Source organism: Pan troglodytes, chromosome 4, assembly GCF_028858775.2.
Source record: "Pan troglodytes isolate AG18354 chromosome 4, NHGRI_mPanTro3-v2.0_pri, whole genome shotgun sequence".
In the NCBI taxonomy this organism is placed as follows: Eukaryota; Metazoa; Chordata; class Mammalia; order Primates; family Hominidae; genus Pan; species Pan troglodytes.
This window is the reverse complement of record NC_072402.2, coordinates 95,626,650-95,641,141: the sequence shown is the minus strand read 5'-3', so window position 1 is coordinate 95,641,141 and position 14,492 is coordinate 95,626,650. Positions and strand designations below refer to the sequence as shown.

At 33.0% G+C, this 14,492-nt stretch overlaps 2 long non-coding RNA genes across 5 annotated transcripts in view; one reads left to right on the top strand and one right to left on the bottom strand.

Moving 5' to 3' along the window:
- LOC134810088 (uncharacterized) overlaps positions 1–14,492 on the bottom strand; it is a 795,882-nt gene that overhangs the window by 13,152 nt on the left and 768,238 nt on the right. The gene's annotated exons all lie outside the window — the stretch shown is intronic.
- The window catches only part of LOC107974706 (uncharacterized), a 210,225-nt gene that overhangs the window by 187,254 nt on the left and 8,479 nt on the right, over positions 1–14,492 (top strand). The window lies entirely within an intron of this gene.

Sequence of the window (14,492 nt, the reverse complement as noted above, 5' to 3'; positions counted from 1 at the left end):
GTCTCATGAACAAAAAGAATTCATGGGGACAATGGAATATTTGAAATTGAGTATCAATGTTGTTAGACTTCTCAAATCCATTCACTGCATAAATTTTAGAGTAATCTATGTTAATCACAAAAATAACCCCATTATTTCCATGCTTTAAATGTTTCGACAGTTCCCCTATATCACCTGCATATGAATTACAAACTACTTAGCAAAGGGTGCTGACTCTCTGTTATCTTATTTCCATCACACTGTAATCTCATTTCCATCCATTCTCTGCCTTATATTTTTTGATCTGGTAATTCCTCCTTACTTGAGCTGCCCTTGATGTAGGACTCTTGCTTTCCTTCATGACTTTAGTTAAACTATCGGCTTTGCCTGGACTTCCCTGTCTGCTCCCATCTCCATGCCTTTTTCACTTGCTTAGTTCTTACTCATCCTTTAGAACTTAGCTTACATGTACTCATATCTCTTTTACCTACCTGCTCTCACTCCTTCCTCACCCCATCTCCAATTAGAATGTAAGCATCTCATGGTGGCTGTGATTATTTACCCTCAATTCTCCAATCTCTAACAGCACATAGGAAAGGGGCTTAACCAATCACTGTTGAATTAATATAAAAATGAAGGAACTGAAGCCCAGAAGGTTTATGCAACTTGCCTGTTTCCTATAAGAATAAATGCCTCTATATTGTCTGTAGAGGCTACAGAAAAATAGTAATAGTATGTAAAAATATATGATATATAAATATAATGACTAGATATAAATAACATAACCAGTAATAGTTTCTTTCAATTTAAGTGCTTTCAAATATGAAGGAAAAAGGCATTTACCCTTTAAGAAGCAGGGAACTCTTAAACTAAATTATAAAAGAACACTCATTCCATCTGCATAATTTATTGATCAAAAAATCTGTTGGAATGTAATAGACATGTAAGGACCAAAGTAGTGTTTTCCTAATAGAAAAGAAAAAATATATAAAGAAATATAAGAAACTTGAATTTTATTTCTATCTCTGTATTTGTTAATGTTCCTATTTGTCATGGAAAAGAAGTAGAAAACCCAAGCTGAACAACACAGGAAAATAAATTAAATCAACATTGGCATATTTAAAAAACAAATGGAAAGGAAGCAGCTCTTGCTTGTGCATAGAATGAGATTAGCAGAATACATTACAGACAAGATTCTCTGAAAGAGGGAGTAAAGCCAGCAGCAAAGCAATGAACATCTCTGATCATTTTCAAGTTTCCTAAAGAAACCCTACCAGACTGAAGCATGCACTCAGTCAGTCATGCTTTACTTCTCCAAGTTGGAAGCTAAATTAGTCAGAATAATGAGCAAATTGGTTAAATTTAGTAGCAATTCATAATAGTTGAAATTTATCATCAGAAATGTACTTTTTGTATAATACAACTATTTAACCCAAAATGGCCTCCTATGGAATCCCATGCTGAATTTTCAGGCACCATAGTTTGGTTTGCCACCAAGAAAAATATCAGGGAAGAAGGAGCACTAGATTCAGACTTAAAGAATGACACCAATCTCTATCAATTATCAGACTCATGACTTTATAAAGTGAAAGAAACACCCTCTACTTTTCTCATCTCATAAGGATGAATCAACATGAGGGGCTCAGAAGGCTACCATCACATTTCTTAGAATTAAGAATTGGCTCATTATCATAAAATAAAAGCAAAGCAGACCAGAAAATGGCATGGTGCTATTGTTGGTGGTGTTCCTGTTTGTTTGTTTTAGTTTCATTTGACCCAAATTTTTATTTGCTTGTTACTTGCTATGATGATTTTAAATTATTTTAAATCCAATAATAAGACCAAAGAAGATACAAGAGTCAATTATAAAATGATGTGTGAAAAAAGAGACCAGAATTCATCAGATCATATTCTGCTGCTGTCATTTCTGTCAAAAATAAAATTTAGATGAAAAGGAACAAAAAGAAAGCAATGACAGGAAGATACCATCCAATATAAATAAAGAAATTCTGAAACCAACCAATTCTTCTCAGGGTGTCTCCTGCCCACATGATGATAATGATGCCAAAAGGTGGCAGAATCAATTAATATGATGATAAGATTTTGATCATGATTATTATTTGGAATGATGAAAAGGGGAGAAGTCCCAAAAACCGTAGTTATCATTAGGATTTAAGCTGGAAATAAGAGGGCAATGAAAGGAAGAGGTAGCAGACTTGTTGTCCTTAGATGACCTTATTTAGGTAAGTCATTAGCTATCTGCTATGTGTCATCAAAAGATAAATCTGGTACCGAGGTGTTCAAGTTTCATTTTTTGTTTTGTTTTGTGACGGAGTCTCGCTCTGTTGCCCAGGCTGGAGTGCAGTGGCACAATCTCGGCTCACTGCAAGCTCCGCCTCTGGGGTTCACGCCATTCTCCTGCCTCAGCCTCCTGAGTAACTTGGCACTACAGGCACCCGCAACCACGCCCAACTAATTTTTTTGTATTTTTAGTAGAGACGGGGTTTCACCATGTTATCCAAAATGGTTTCGATCTCCTGACCTCGTGATCCGCCCGCCTTGGCCTCTGAAAGTGCTGGGATTACAGGTGTGAGCCACCGCACCCTGCCTGTGTTCAAGGTGTTCAAGTTTTAAGAAAGAAGAATTTCTGAATATATTGGAGCTTTTCAAAATTGAGATGAGTTAACAGATAGTGTGCTCTCTGCATTGATGATTTTCTGTTGCAAATTTTATTATTGCCTGATAGCATCATAGAGGAACCTGAAGTATTATAAATTTGTTGAATTAAATTATTTGTTACCGCCTATGTTTAATATTAAACTTTTGATATAGATAAAATGGGTTAATGGTCTCTGAGAGCTTGTGTGTGTGTGTGTAGAAGATGAAACAAAGTGAAAACACTTCGAAAGCAATGAGAGGACAGACAATTATTAAATTCTATAAAAATTTGCCTCATGTTATTCATAGTTTAAAATTCTGGTGCAACCATAGAAATTATAAATTATTTTTATGCTATAAGGGAAATAAACAATCGGCATGTGACTAATATGGGAAACCTTGTTGATTAGTTCAAATAACCATAATCCAGGACATGCCCATTCACCTGTTGTTAGCTTATTACTTATATTAATTTTCTACTGCTACTGTAATGAATGGCTATGAATCTAGTGGCATAAAACAATAAAATGCATTCCTTTCAGTTCTAGAGATCAAAGCTCTAAAATCAATTTTACAAGGCTAAAGATCAAGGTGTCAGCACAGCAGTCTTTCTTCTAGACACTCTAATGGACCACCTGCCTTTTCTAGCTTCTAAAGGCTTTGTCACAACTTTATTCATGGCCCCCTTCAAACTTCAAAGCCAGCAACTGTATTACCTCAACCTCTGGTTCCATCATCACATTTCCTTCCTGGATCACTCCACTAAAATAGGATTCTCACTTGGATGATTCAGGATAATTTATCTGGAGACCCTTAGCTTAATCACACCTGGAAAGTCCCCCTTGCCATGTGAAGTAAAAAATATTCACAGGTTCCAGGAATTAGGGTGTAATTTTGGAAGATGATTATTCAGCCCACCACATGACACCATAAACATTATGCTACTTAGGGTACTTAGGGGGTATGCTGATCATAAGCACTGTAAAGAACAGTGGTTTGAGCCATAGGGTTCAGAAGAGGTCCTTAGGGTGTTGCCAAGGGACACAAGGAGGAAGTCAAGAGGGGGATGCTTTTGTCTTGACCAGGGAAATTCTGCTTATATCTATGGTGTTTATTAATCTTCTGCATATGGTTTTATTTTCTTAAAAGGTTTCACTACTCAAAATTTTAAAAAGAAGTTTAAAAAGGTAGCAATTACACTCTCTTAAAATTTTAAATTATTTTCATGTCAGACCACAGGATATTTTCTATTATCAACACTCAGACTTATATCTCTCCTGGTGTATTAAAGTTCCAAAGCCATAATCAGCTTTTCTTGTTCTATAACGATAAAGTTACCAACCAACAAACAAACGCAAATTGGAATTTTTTTAGCCTTTACTGTTCAAACCTTTTAAAAATCACCTTTAGTGTGGTATTTCTTTTACGTTGAATCCATTTCTTTTCTAAAAAAAAATAGTGCTTTATTTAACTTTGTTTTTAATTATTTCTAATAAAATAAATACAATACCAGACCACCACTGGAGACTATATTGTAAATGCCTAGAAAAATCCAATTAAACAATTATTTATTAGGCATTATACATAAGGCATTACACTTAGTACTACATAGGGTATAATTATGGGTAAGGTAAAGCCCTTGACCTCAAGAAGTGTATTCAAGTAGGAAAAATTAGAGGCTACACCTAGAGTTAACTACCCACCTAATAAGGCAAGAGATAATTAATAAGTGCCCCAAACAAAGTCCAATTAAACAAACTTGTGGGCTGGGCATGGTGGCTCACACCTGGAATCCCAGCAGTTTGGAAGGCCAAGATGGACAGATCACTTGAGGTCAGGAGTTTGAGACCAGCCTGGCCAACATGGTGAAACCCTGTCTCTACCAAAAATATAAAAAAATTTAGCCAGGCATGGTGGCGCACACCTGTAATCCCAGCTACTTGGGAGGCTGAGGCAGGAGAATTGCTTGAACCTGGGAGGCAGAGTTTGCGGTGAGCCAAGATCCCACCACTGCACTCCAGCTTGGGCAACAGAGCAAGACCCTGTCTCAAAAAAAAAAAAAGTCTGAAATGGCAGTGACTTTTAATCATGATGGTGGGCAAGTAAGATGCAGAAATTTACCTTTACACACACACACACACACACACACACACACACTCTCTCACTCCCAACATGTGGGCATTTTGGTCATACATTTAAAAACAAAAACACTCAAACTTGAAAGTAGGAAAAGAAATAACCAATGGAGGAACAAAGAGCGATCTCTTACAGCTGAGTGGGAGATTAAGGAATATGATCTACACAGGATAGATAGGATCTATCTATCTATCTATCTATCTATCATCTATCTATCTATCATCTATATCTATCTATTTCAGATTGACTGAAGAATGAATTATGAGAAGCAAAAATAGCAAATAAGTTTGGAAAACTAAATTTAGATCACATTTCATAATGACACTAGAAAAGTCATTTGTTTCTACCCTTAGCATTCAATGAGCTGTTAGAATTGGGATGATAAATACCTTACAGGTATGTCTGTCTCCATTCTTCCCTGTATCTCTGTGCTAGACAGAAGCAGAAATCCAGTGCTCTTTCCCAATGTGTCAGAGTTTAGTCATGGAATCACTCTTGACAGAGGGACCTAGGCAGGCTATGGCATCAATCACTCTGAGTCCATGAAGTAACACTCATCCACTATCGGTGCATAGGTGATTTTTGAGTATGAAATGGAAAGACTGGTGCTTAGCTTAAGAACAGGCAGATATGCATGTTTCAGGAATGGAAAAATCAGAATTGATGGAGGAGACAATTTAAAAAGTAAAAAATATAATTAAAATAATATCTCAGATGAAAAATTTCTAAGGCCCTGAATTTAATTTTAGCTAGGGAGAATTTTGGATGAATTTTCTTAAAGTAAGTGGTCCAATGACTGCTTCAAAATGAATTTATATATATATTTGAGGTATAAACAGCAATAAGGCTGGTCATAATTATTTATTTTTTCCTTGCTATTTTTACAGAATAAACCATGGCTCAAATAATCAAGATGTCTCAAAATGTGTTTCCCACATGATTAAAATATAAAGGCCAGTTTTTTAAAAAATTAGTATAGGAAATGTTTTATTTTTCATCTTCACTACTCCCGAAAGGATTTAAGATGGGTTCAGCGATATATGTCATACAACAAGATAACATAAATTAGAAGCAATTTTTTTAAAAGTTAAACAATGAGTCAGGACATAAATTAGAATTAGAAATAAACCTAATACAAAAAATAGATTCCAATCAAATAAGAAGGAAAAAGTGAAGAATTACTGTTATTTTCATTATAACTATTCAAAATTCAAAAGAGAGAAGAGGAGAACTTGAAGGCAGTAGGAGATCCGAAGAATGGGATGGATATTTCAGATAAAATTATGCTAATGAATTCACAGAATGTTTAAGTTTCTGCTTGGGATGTAAAAAGGACCCCGACTTTAATACGGTATTAAACTAGAGAAATTATAAATTGTTATTTAATTCTTCATTCTACCTGAAAGTCACTGTTGTTAAGTTGGTTTTGTCTTTGGTTGTTTTTGATTTTTTTTTAAAAGATTTTTTGAAGGTGGGTAGGGCAACAGGAGACAGGTGATATGTGTATATGTGTAACTTCTTGCATAAAATTTGCCAAAGATTCATCACTGTATTTGCAAATAAGTAGGAAATTGCTTCCAAAGTTATCAGAAAATTATTCTTCACATATAGAATGTTTGTTTTCATATCAAGACGCCTAAGATCAGAAATGTATATGGATGAATTTGAGTCAGATGCCATTGTGAATACATTTTAATTTCAATATTCAAAAGTAAAAAAGATATAATGCATTACAGTAGGATAAGAGCAATTTTCCCAAATACTAATATGAGAATTCCATAAATGCTAGGTCTTAGTTTCTTAAATATTCACCATATGCCTTCACATTCTAGTGTCCTATATGTATGTATATCCATGTGTCAGTGCTGTATGTACAGGCAATGAAAAAATATAATTTCTTACATACACATAGTACATTTTTAGGCTGTTTTGTTCCCTCTGTGGAGTGGTCAGAAGTCATAACTAAAACATTTTATTTAAGCAATCCTAACAACATATGAACATATATGAGATAAGCATTAATACTTTCCACTTGAGAAAGAGAGTAGAAAAGCAGAAGAATAGTCATACAGAGCTATTTGAAAACCTTTACCCTGGACTCATAGATATTTTTGTCTGCTGTGCCACATAGGTTGTCTGCGTCAATTGCTCTGAGAGCAGCAAAGCCTCTCAGATAAAGAAAACTTATTTCATAGGGGCTCTAAAAATGCATCAGCTTAGTTATTGGAAATGGGATGACAATTCTATCAATTTCTTCAACAGAGTTCACATTTTGCCAAGAATTAAGATGCTCTTGGCCATTTACTTTGTTTTTCCATTTTAAAACCATATTTGCTACCAAGGAAACTTGATCTGCATATCATATTTTTTAAGTTTAATTCACTGGATTAATTTGGATAGCCCAGTTTATGCTGCAGTAATAGAATAATCCTGAAATCTCAGTGACTTATTACAGCAAGTAGTTTCTTTCTTGCTCAAAGGACACATTCCATGTGAATTACTGGGGAAAATCCGTCTTCTACACAACTACTCAGTGACCCAACTTGTCAGAAACTATAGTATCTTGTAGCTGCTCCATTGCCTCATTGGTTTCAATGACAAAGCAGAGGGAAGTTGGAGAGCCACGCACTGGTTCTTAATTGTTTCAAGTCATACTTCTTATTTCCACTCACAACCCATTGGTCAATATTAGTTCCAACGATGCAGGAAATGTGGATTGCATATGGATGGCCAATGAGTAATGACTGTCTCTGCCATAATCACTAAATTTATTTGATAAGCTGAAAATATTCTAAGATTTTTTCAAAATAAAGCCTTTTGATAAGGCTTTTTTTCTGCAAAAGTATAATATTAGGAATTGAAATTCATCCTATGAATTCATTTTTAAGAATCTGTTTCTAGAAGAACTAAAAGAAAACTAGTCATCTTTGAGTGAATTTCTACACTAAGAAAGCAAATTCTCTTCTGAGTTTAGTCCATTGTACCACAATGAATTTTAAGATTTTTGCTGATTTAAATAAATGATAATATCACCAAACTGAGACTTACCAATTTCCCGTTACCAAAGAGTCTTTTTTACAACTGTTCTTATACTCATAGGCTCTTCGCATACCAACAAAAAAGTGTTATATCTTCTCTCTATGTAACTACATACCTATAAGTAACTATATATATAAAACATATACATAATATATCAATACTATTATATAAAACACTATATACATATAAAACTATAAAACTATGATATATATACCATACACCCCTTTTTGGCATCCGTCGGGCATATTACATCATTTAGAATATAATTGCAGCTGATTTTGTTTTTACTACTGACATAATCAAAATAAAATTAAATTCAAATATAGGAGAATAAAAATTATTTAAGTTTTCTATATCCTTAGATACACAATGGATGAAGAACAAAACAACAAGATTTGGGTTTAGAGTTTGTCATCCGATAGTTCATATTTTAGGAAAGAGATGTTTCATTGCTTTCTGAGCAGTGCCACGTCACCCCAGGAGAAAATCAGATTCTGAGGGCTGACTTCTTTTTTCACGTGGCAGAAGAGAAGTGATAATGGATTGCTATCTTTAAAAATGTGGCCACACTGGCTATAGTCATCAGAAATTTCCTAACCTACTTTGACAAGGCTGTTCACCTAGGTCCCTTGCTGAGTAACAGTGTTTCTATCCATGATCTTTGCCAATTATTCCAATGTAATTTTTATTTCATCCAAAATAACTTTACCCAGAGGGGGAAATAAATAGAGTAGTCATTTGAAATTATACAACAATTAGGTAGAAAATTAATGCCTCATCCAGGCTTTTAATCATTCATCTCGCATTCAGTATAATCAAGGTCATTTAGTATTGCTGATGCTTTCCTTTAATGTAATTACTGAAATATCAGGTCCTAGAATGGATGAAGAATTGACTGCCTTCATCAACATTCATCCTAGGGTTTGTAATAGGAAACACTGAAGGCAAAACAGAAGTCTTTTCGGTAAGTAGTATGAATAATAATAAACAGGACTTTCTCTGTTTTTCTATAAGCCCATTAATTGTTTCAAAATATATATTCATCTTATGTCCACAAATGGATGATATTGTGTTTATCATACATTTTTAAGTTAGGTTATATTTAGAAGTATTTAATCATACATTGAAACAACCTCAATGTTCAAAGATAAATTTTAAAAAATGTTGGAATGCAGATGTCATTAAAAATAATGCTTGTTACCTGGATAGTTGTTCACAATAACTTGTAATGTACAAAGATGTGTTATATGACAGTTTCTGTTAATATATATTTGCATATGAAACATACGTACAGTACACAATAAAATGTTTAAAAAGGTATTTTTAATGTTGGTCTAGTTTTATGTTGATCTGTTCTTCGTATATGAGATATAAGGTTAAGGCAGTAATTACTGTACTCTTTGTACAAGGCACTATGGTATTCACTTTATCAAAAAAAATTATTTGATCTTAGCAACTATATTATGAATTGGATGAGATATGGTTATAAAGTATATGTATAAATGAATTAAATACGTATGCCAAGAATGTGTAGTTAATTTGTGAAGAAGTAGAGGTTTGAATCAGATAGTCTTCTTGCTTGGTGCCTGCATGCTTACTACTGTACTATCCCCTGTGGATTAAAATAAACAGTTATTTCTTAGGTAATGAAATTAAAAAAGGTGGAATAAAAGTTGAAAACTGAACATTCTTTTATGAATGAATTCATGTGCTCAAAAGCATATTTAAGGTACCATGTGAAATGATGAATATTGGGACCAAGGGGTAAAACTTCAAAATTCTGTAGATAAGTTTTTCAGTATTGACTTATTCCTGAGGAAACATAAGGTTATATAAATACATTATTTTTGGTTCTTATTTAATGTGTTTATTAAATTAACAGCTAAGCTAATAAATTTTATCATTTTTAAAAATAAATCATTGTAGAAAAAAAGAATTGTGAACTGAGGAAGTGAAAAAGTTTGACATTTTTCTTTTTCGTTTCTTTATCTGATTATGTTGAGAAAAAATACAAGTCATATGAATTACAAAAGTTTTAAAGCCTTCCTGAAATTAGTTATGCTGTTTAAAAAAGGTGGGTGGGGGACCAGGCATGGTGGCTTACACTGTAATTTCAGTACTTTGGGAGACAAGTTGGAGGATTGCTTGAGGCCAGGAGTTTAAGACCAGCCTGAGCAACAGTGTGAGACCCTGTCTTTAAAACAAAAAAGAGGATCACTATTTAGTGACATCTGAGCCTTGGCATAAAGATGCTTTACTATAAATGATACAATAATTACAGAAAATAAAGAGAAAATGCTAAAAGGGACTGAACATTCTAGACAAAATTACCTTGGCATGCATTATAGTCAGCCTAATAGACTAAACTTTTGTAATATTTGGAATAATAATTTATCAAAAACCAATTTAAATGTTTTACCACATGGTAAGAAAAATTTTAATCTGAATGTGAAGACAATAAAGCTAGTAAAAAGTTACTGACTTTCTTTCAATTTTGTATATTTTAAGTGAATTTTTAATAATGTTTTATAATTACACAACAGCATTCAAGTTTAAAAGACTTTATACTCATGTAAATAAGTAAGTTTTCACATAAAAAATATAATTGATAAGATTATGACCTCTTGTGTTACTTATGTCTACCATGAGAGAAAAAATTTAGCCAAAAATTAAATAAAGAAATAAAATAAACAGTACATGCAAGAGAATGCAAATGGAAATCACCTACATATGTAAAGGATGAGGGAGAAATAACTTAAAAGAAATAATTGTATAAAATATATATTAAAAATGCAACATAGGAGTTTTATTGAAAAGGCAGTACAATGTTTATCGAGAGATTGTCCTGTGACTCACAAAATGAGTGTCCTCAAAGACAGTACTTATTAAACTAATTGCTATAGATAAATATAGTGATCTAGACATGGACTGTAATAGTATTATAGTGATAGAGTCAATATCCTTAACTTGATAATAATATCTATGAAAACCTACAGATAACACATTTACTTGTGAATGCTTTTACTACTGAATGCTTTCTCCTTAAGATAAGAAACTAGACAAGGATGTCCATGCTCACTACTCAGATTTAAAATTTTATGGGATATCTTGGGTAGTGCAATAAGCCTGGAAATAAAAAATTTATTCTCTGATGACATGAATATGTATGCAGAGAATCCTAGGGATTATAGAGAAGAAAGTCTACTAGAACTAATAACTGTGTTTAGCAAGGTCATAGGATTTAAAGTCGATATTAAGTATATTTCCATTTACTAGGAGTTAAAATATAAAACATGAATATTAAATATATTTACCATAGAATCTCAAAACATGTAATGGAAATGAAGTAAATTATATTTTTTAAAATTTCTACACCAAAAACAATAAACTATTAATAAGAGAAATTAAATAAGACCTAAGTGGAAAGATGTACCATGTTCATGAATCTACACACTCAGTTATGTAAAGCCATCAGTTTTTGACAAATCCATCTATAGATTCTAAGCAATAGAAACTAAAACCAATAAGCTCTTTATAGGAATTGACAAACTGATTCCAGAATTTATATGGAAAAGCAAGAGACATAAGATAGTCAAAATAATTTGGAAACAGTTAGTTAGAAGACATATCCTGCCTAATTTCAAGACATATACCTTCATCCATTCAGGATGCTATAACAAAAGATCATAGACTGGATGTCTTATAAACAACAGAAACTTATTTCTCTCAGTTTTGGAAGCTGGGCAGACCAAGACCAGCAAATTTTGTCTTTTGAGGACCTGCTTCCTAGTACAGACAACTGTCTTCTCCTTGTGTCCTCACATGGTCAAAGGGACTTTCAAGCCTCTTCTGTAAGGACAGTAATCCCATCCATGAGAGTTCTGCCTTCATGACCTCATCACCACCCAAAGGCTCACCTTCTAGTACCATCATATTGGGAATTAGGTTTCAATATATGAATTTTGGGGGGACACAAACCTTCAGTCTATAGCAACATACTAGAAAATGACCATAATAAAGATAGTGTAATATTGTTTTACAGATAGACATAATGTATGCAAAAGAAATAAAATCAGATTAATATAGTAAATTGATTTTTAACAAAGGTGCCAAGGTAATTAAATGGTGATTTATAGTTTTTACACTAAATTATGCTGAAATAACAAACATCCATATGGGGATAACAAAATGAGCATAGACCACTACCTTATACCATAAGCAAAAACTAACTTGAGCCAGATCATTGGCTAGGCAGCAAAGCAAATAATATACAACTTCTAGAAGTAAACAGAAGAAAAATCTTTTTGACTTTGGGAAAGATATTTTTTTTTATATAGAACACACTAAAAAGTGAAGACCACAAATAAATGTTAGATTTAATTAAAATTTAAACGTTTTGCTCTTGTAAAGATACCATTAAAAAAATAAAACAGTAGCCGGGTACAGTAGCTCACACCTGTAATCCCAGCACTTTGGGAGGCCAAGGCGGGTGGATCACCTGAGGTCAGGAGTTTGAGACCACCCTGGCTAACATGGAGAAACTCCATTTGTACTAAAAATACAAAAAATTAGCTGGGCCTGGTGGTGCGACTGTATGTAATCCCAGCTATTCAGAAGGCTGAGGCAGGAGAACTGCTTGAACCTGGGAGGCAGAGGTTGCAGTGAACCAAGATTACGCATTGCACCCCAGCTTGGGCAAGAAAAGCGAAACTCCATCTCAAATAAATAAATAAAATTTAAAAAATAAAGAAAAATAAATAAAATGGTAAACCACAGACTGGAAGAAAATATAGACATCTGACAAATGAGTCATATTTAAAATATACAAAGAATAATTTAATACTAATTTTAAAAACTCAATTCAAACTTAAAACATTATTTCAGCAGACACTTCATCAAAGAAGATAAGTGAATAAATGATAACATGAAAATGCTCAATATTACTAGTTATCAGGAAAATAAAAATTAAAAACCTTAAGGAGGCACCAACATGTACCCATTAGAATGGCTAAAAAAAAAAAAAAAAAAAAAGACAATACAATGTATTGGCCTGAATGTGGAGTAAGTGAAATTCTTTTATATTGTTCCTGGGAATGTAGATTAGTACAGAGTTTTGTCAAGTGTAGCAGTAAAGGAACTAGTTTTAACTCTAACCTAGATTTTCCAATGTCCAAAATTAGAATAACTACTGGCAACTCTTTGTGAAGTTATTAGTCCATGTTATAAAATTTTGGGAGGGCTTATTTATAGAATTGAAGTCTATATCACGCTTTCTGACAGTAAACTGCATATCATAGTATCTATTTATTGAATATATTTCCTGTCTCTAAAGAAAATTGTATCAACTGATTTCAAGGCAAAGGTGTGTACCATGCATAAAGCTGCAGACTAGATAGAAACTGAGCTACTTGATTCCTAATCCTGGCTGTATCCTTTGTGTCCCTGAAAAAGTAATATGAACAATCAGAGGTTTAATCCTTTACATTGTAGAGTAATTCTAAGTAAAATTTTAAAATATCTAAAATAATATTTTTATATTTTTTGCATCTTGCTAAATAGTAAACGCACAATACCAGCTTACTACATACTTTTCAATACTTTACTGGAAAGAGAAAGAAGGCTTTAAATTAAGAGAAAGAGAACAAGATCAGCTCCATAAAAAATTATCTTCAGATTGTTGCATGAATCATAAGAATCTACTAGTTTCCAATGGCACAAAATTACCACAAAATCTAATTTATTGCACAAAGCAGGGGAAGTAGAGAAGAAAGGGGAGGAAGTTAATTCTACATCTGTGTGTTCCCCTCATTGGCTTAAGCTGAAGCAGAGTAAGGCAGGAGACCCTTAATGCTTGTGTCAAAGCCTTTGTTAAATCGTGGTTGAAGGCCCACCCACAGATGATCACTTTTGCTTATTTGATATGCAGATGTTGGTTTTGGAATTAAAAACAAACCAAGGCTTATTTTTAAATGAAGAGACCTGCAGCTATGGTTAGAAAAGATAGAAAATATTCCTCTTAGTTAGCTTGTAACTTTAACAATTCCCCAGAGCACTAGTAATTTTCAAAGCCAAGAATTCTTACCTCTCCCCTCAGTCCATTTACAAAACAGCATCCTATATATATAAAAAAAAAATCTGTAAATAAAATCATAAAATATATTGGTTAATAATATTATTATTAAAAAAAAATCTCCTAAGGTCCTTGTTTTGTATTTTATAGATCATAAAGTCAATTCCTTCTCCTGAGATGAGGTGAAAAATTAGTATCATAAAGAACTTAAATATGCTGAATTCTATCCTATAGGAGAAAACAGAAATTCATTATTTTACTTTTCTTTTGTTCCAAAATAAAATTCAGGCTAAAATTTTTTCTGCTACTTTATAGTAGCATGCTACTACTATATATGCAGTATTTAACTCATACAGCTGCATGTACAAAAAAGTCATTTAAAATTACTGTAATCAAGCACCACTTTAAGAAGAAAAAATTTATTCCCAAGATAATATATTTAACAATGATAATATAAGCAAAATTAAGTTTTTTGGCTTATAAACTGGCCTATGTTTACATTTATCTTCTACTGATAATATGAAGTCTATTTTGTTGCCTCAAAAAAGGCAAGCTTGGTGGGAATTCTGCATGTCATATTAAGGATTTTATTTTCAAATAAAAATATTAG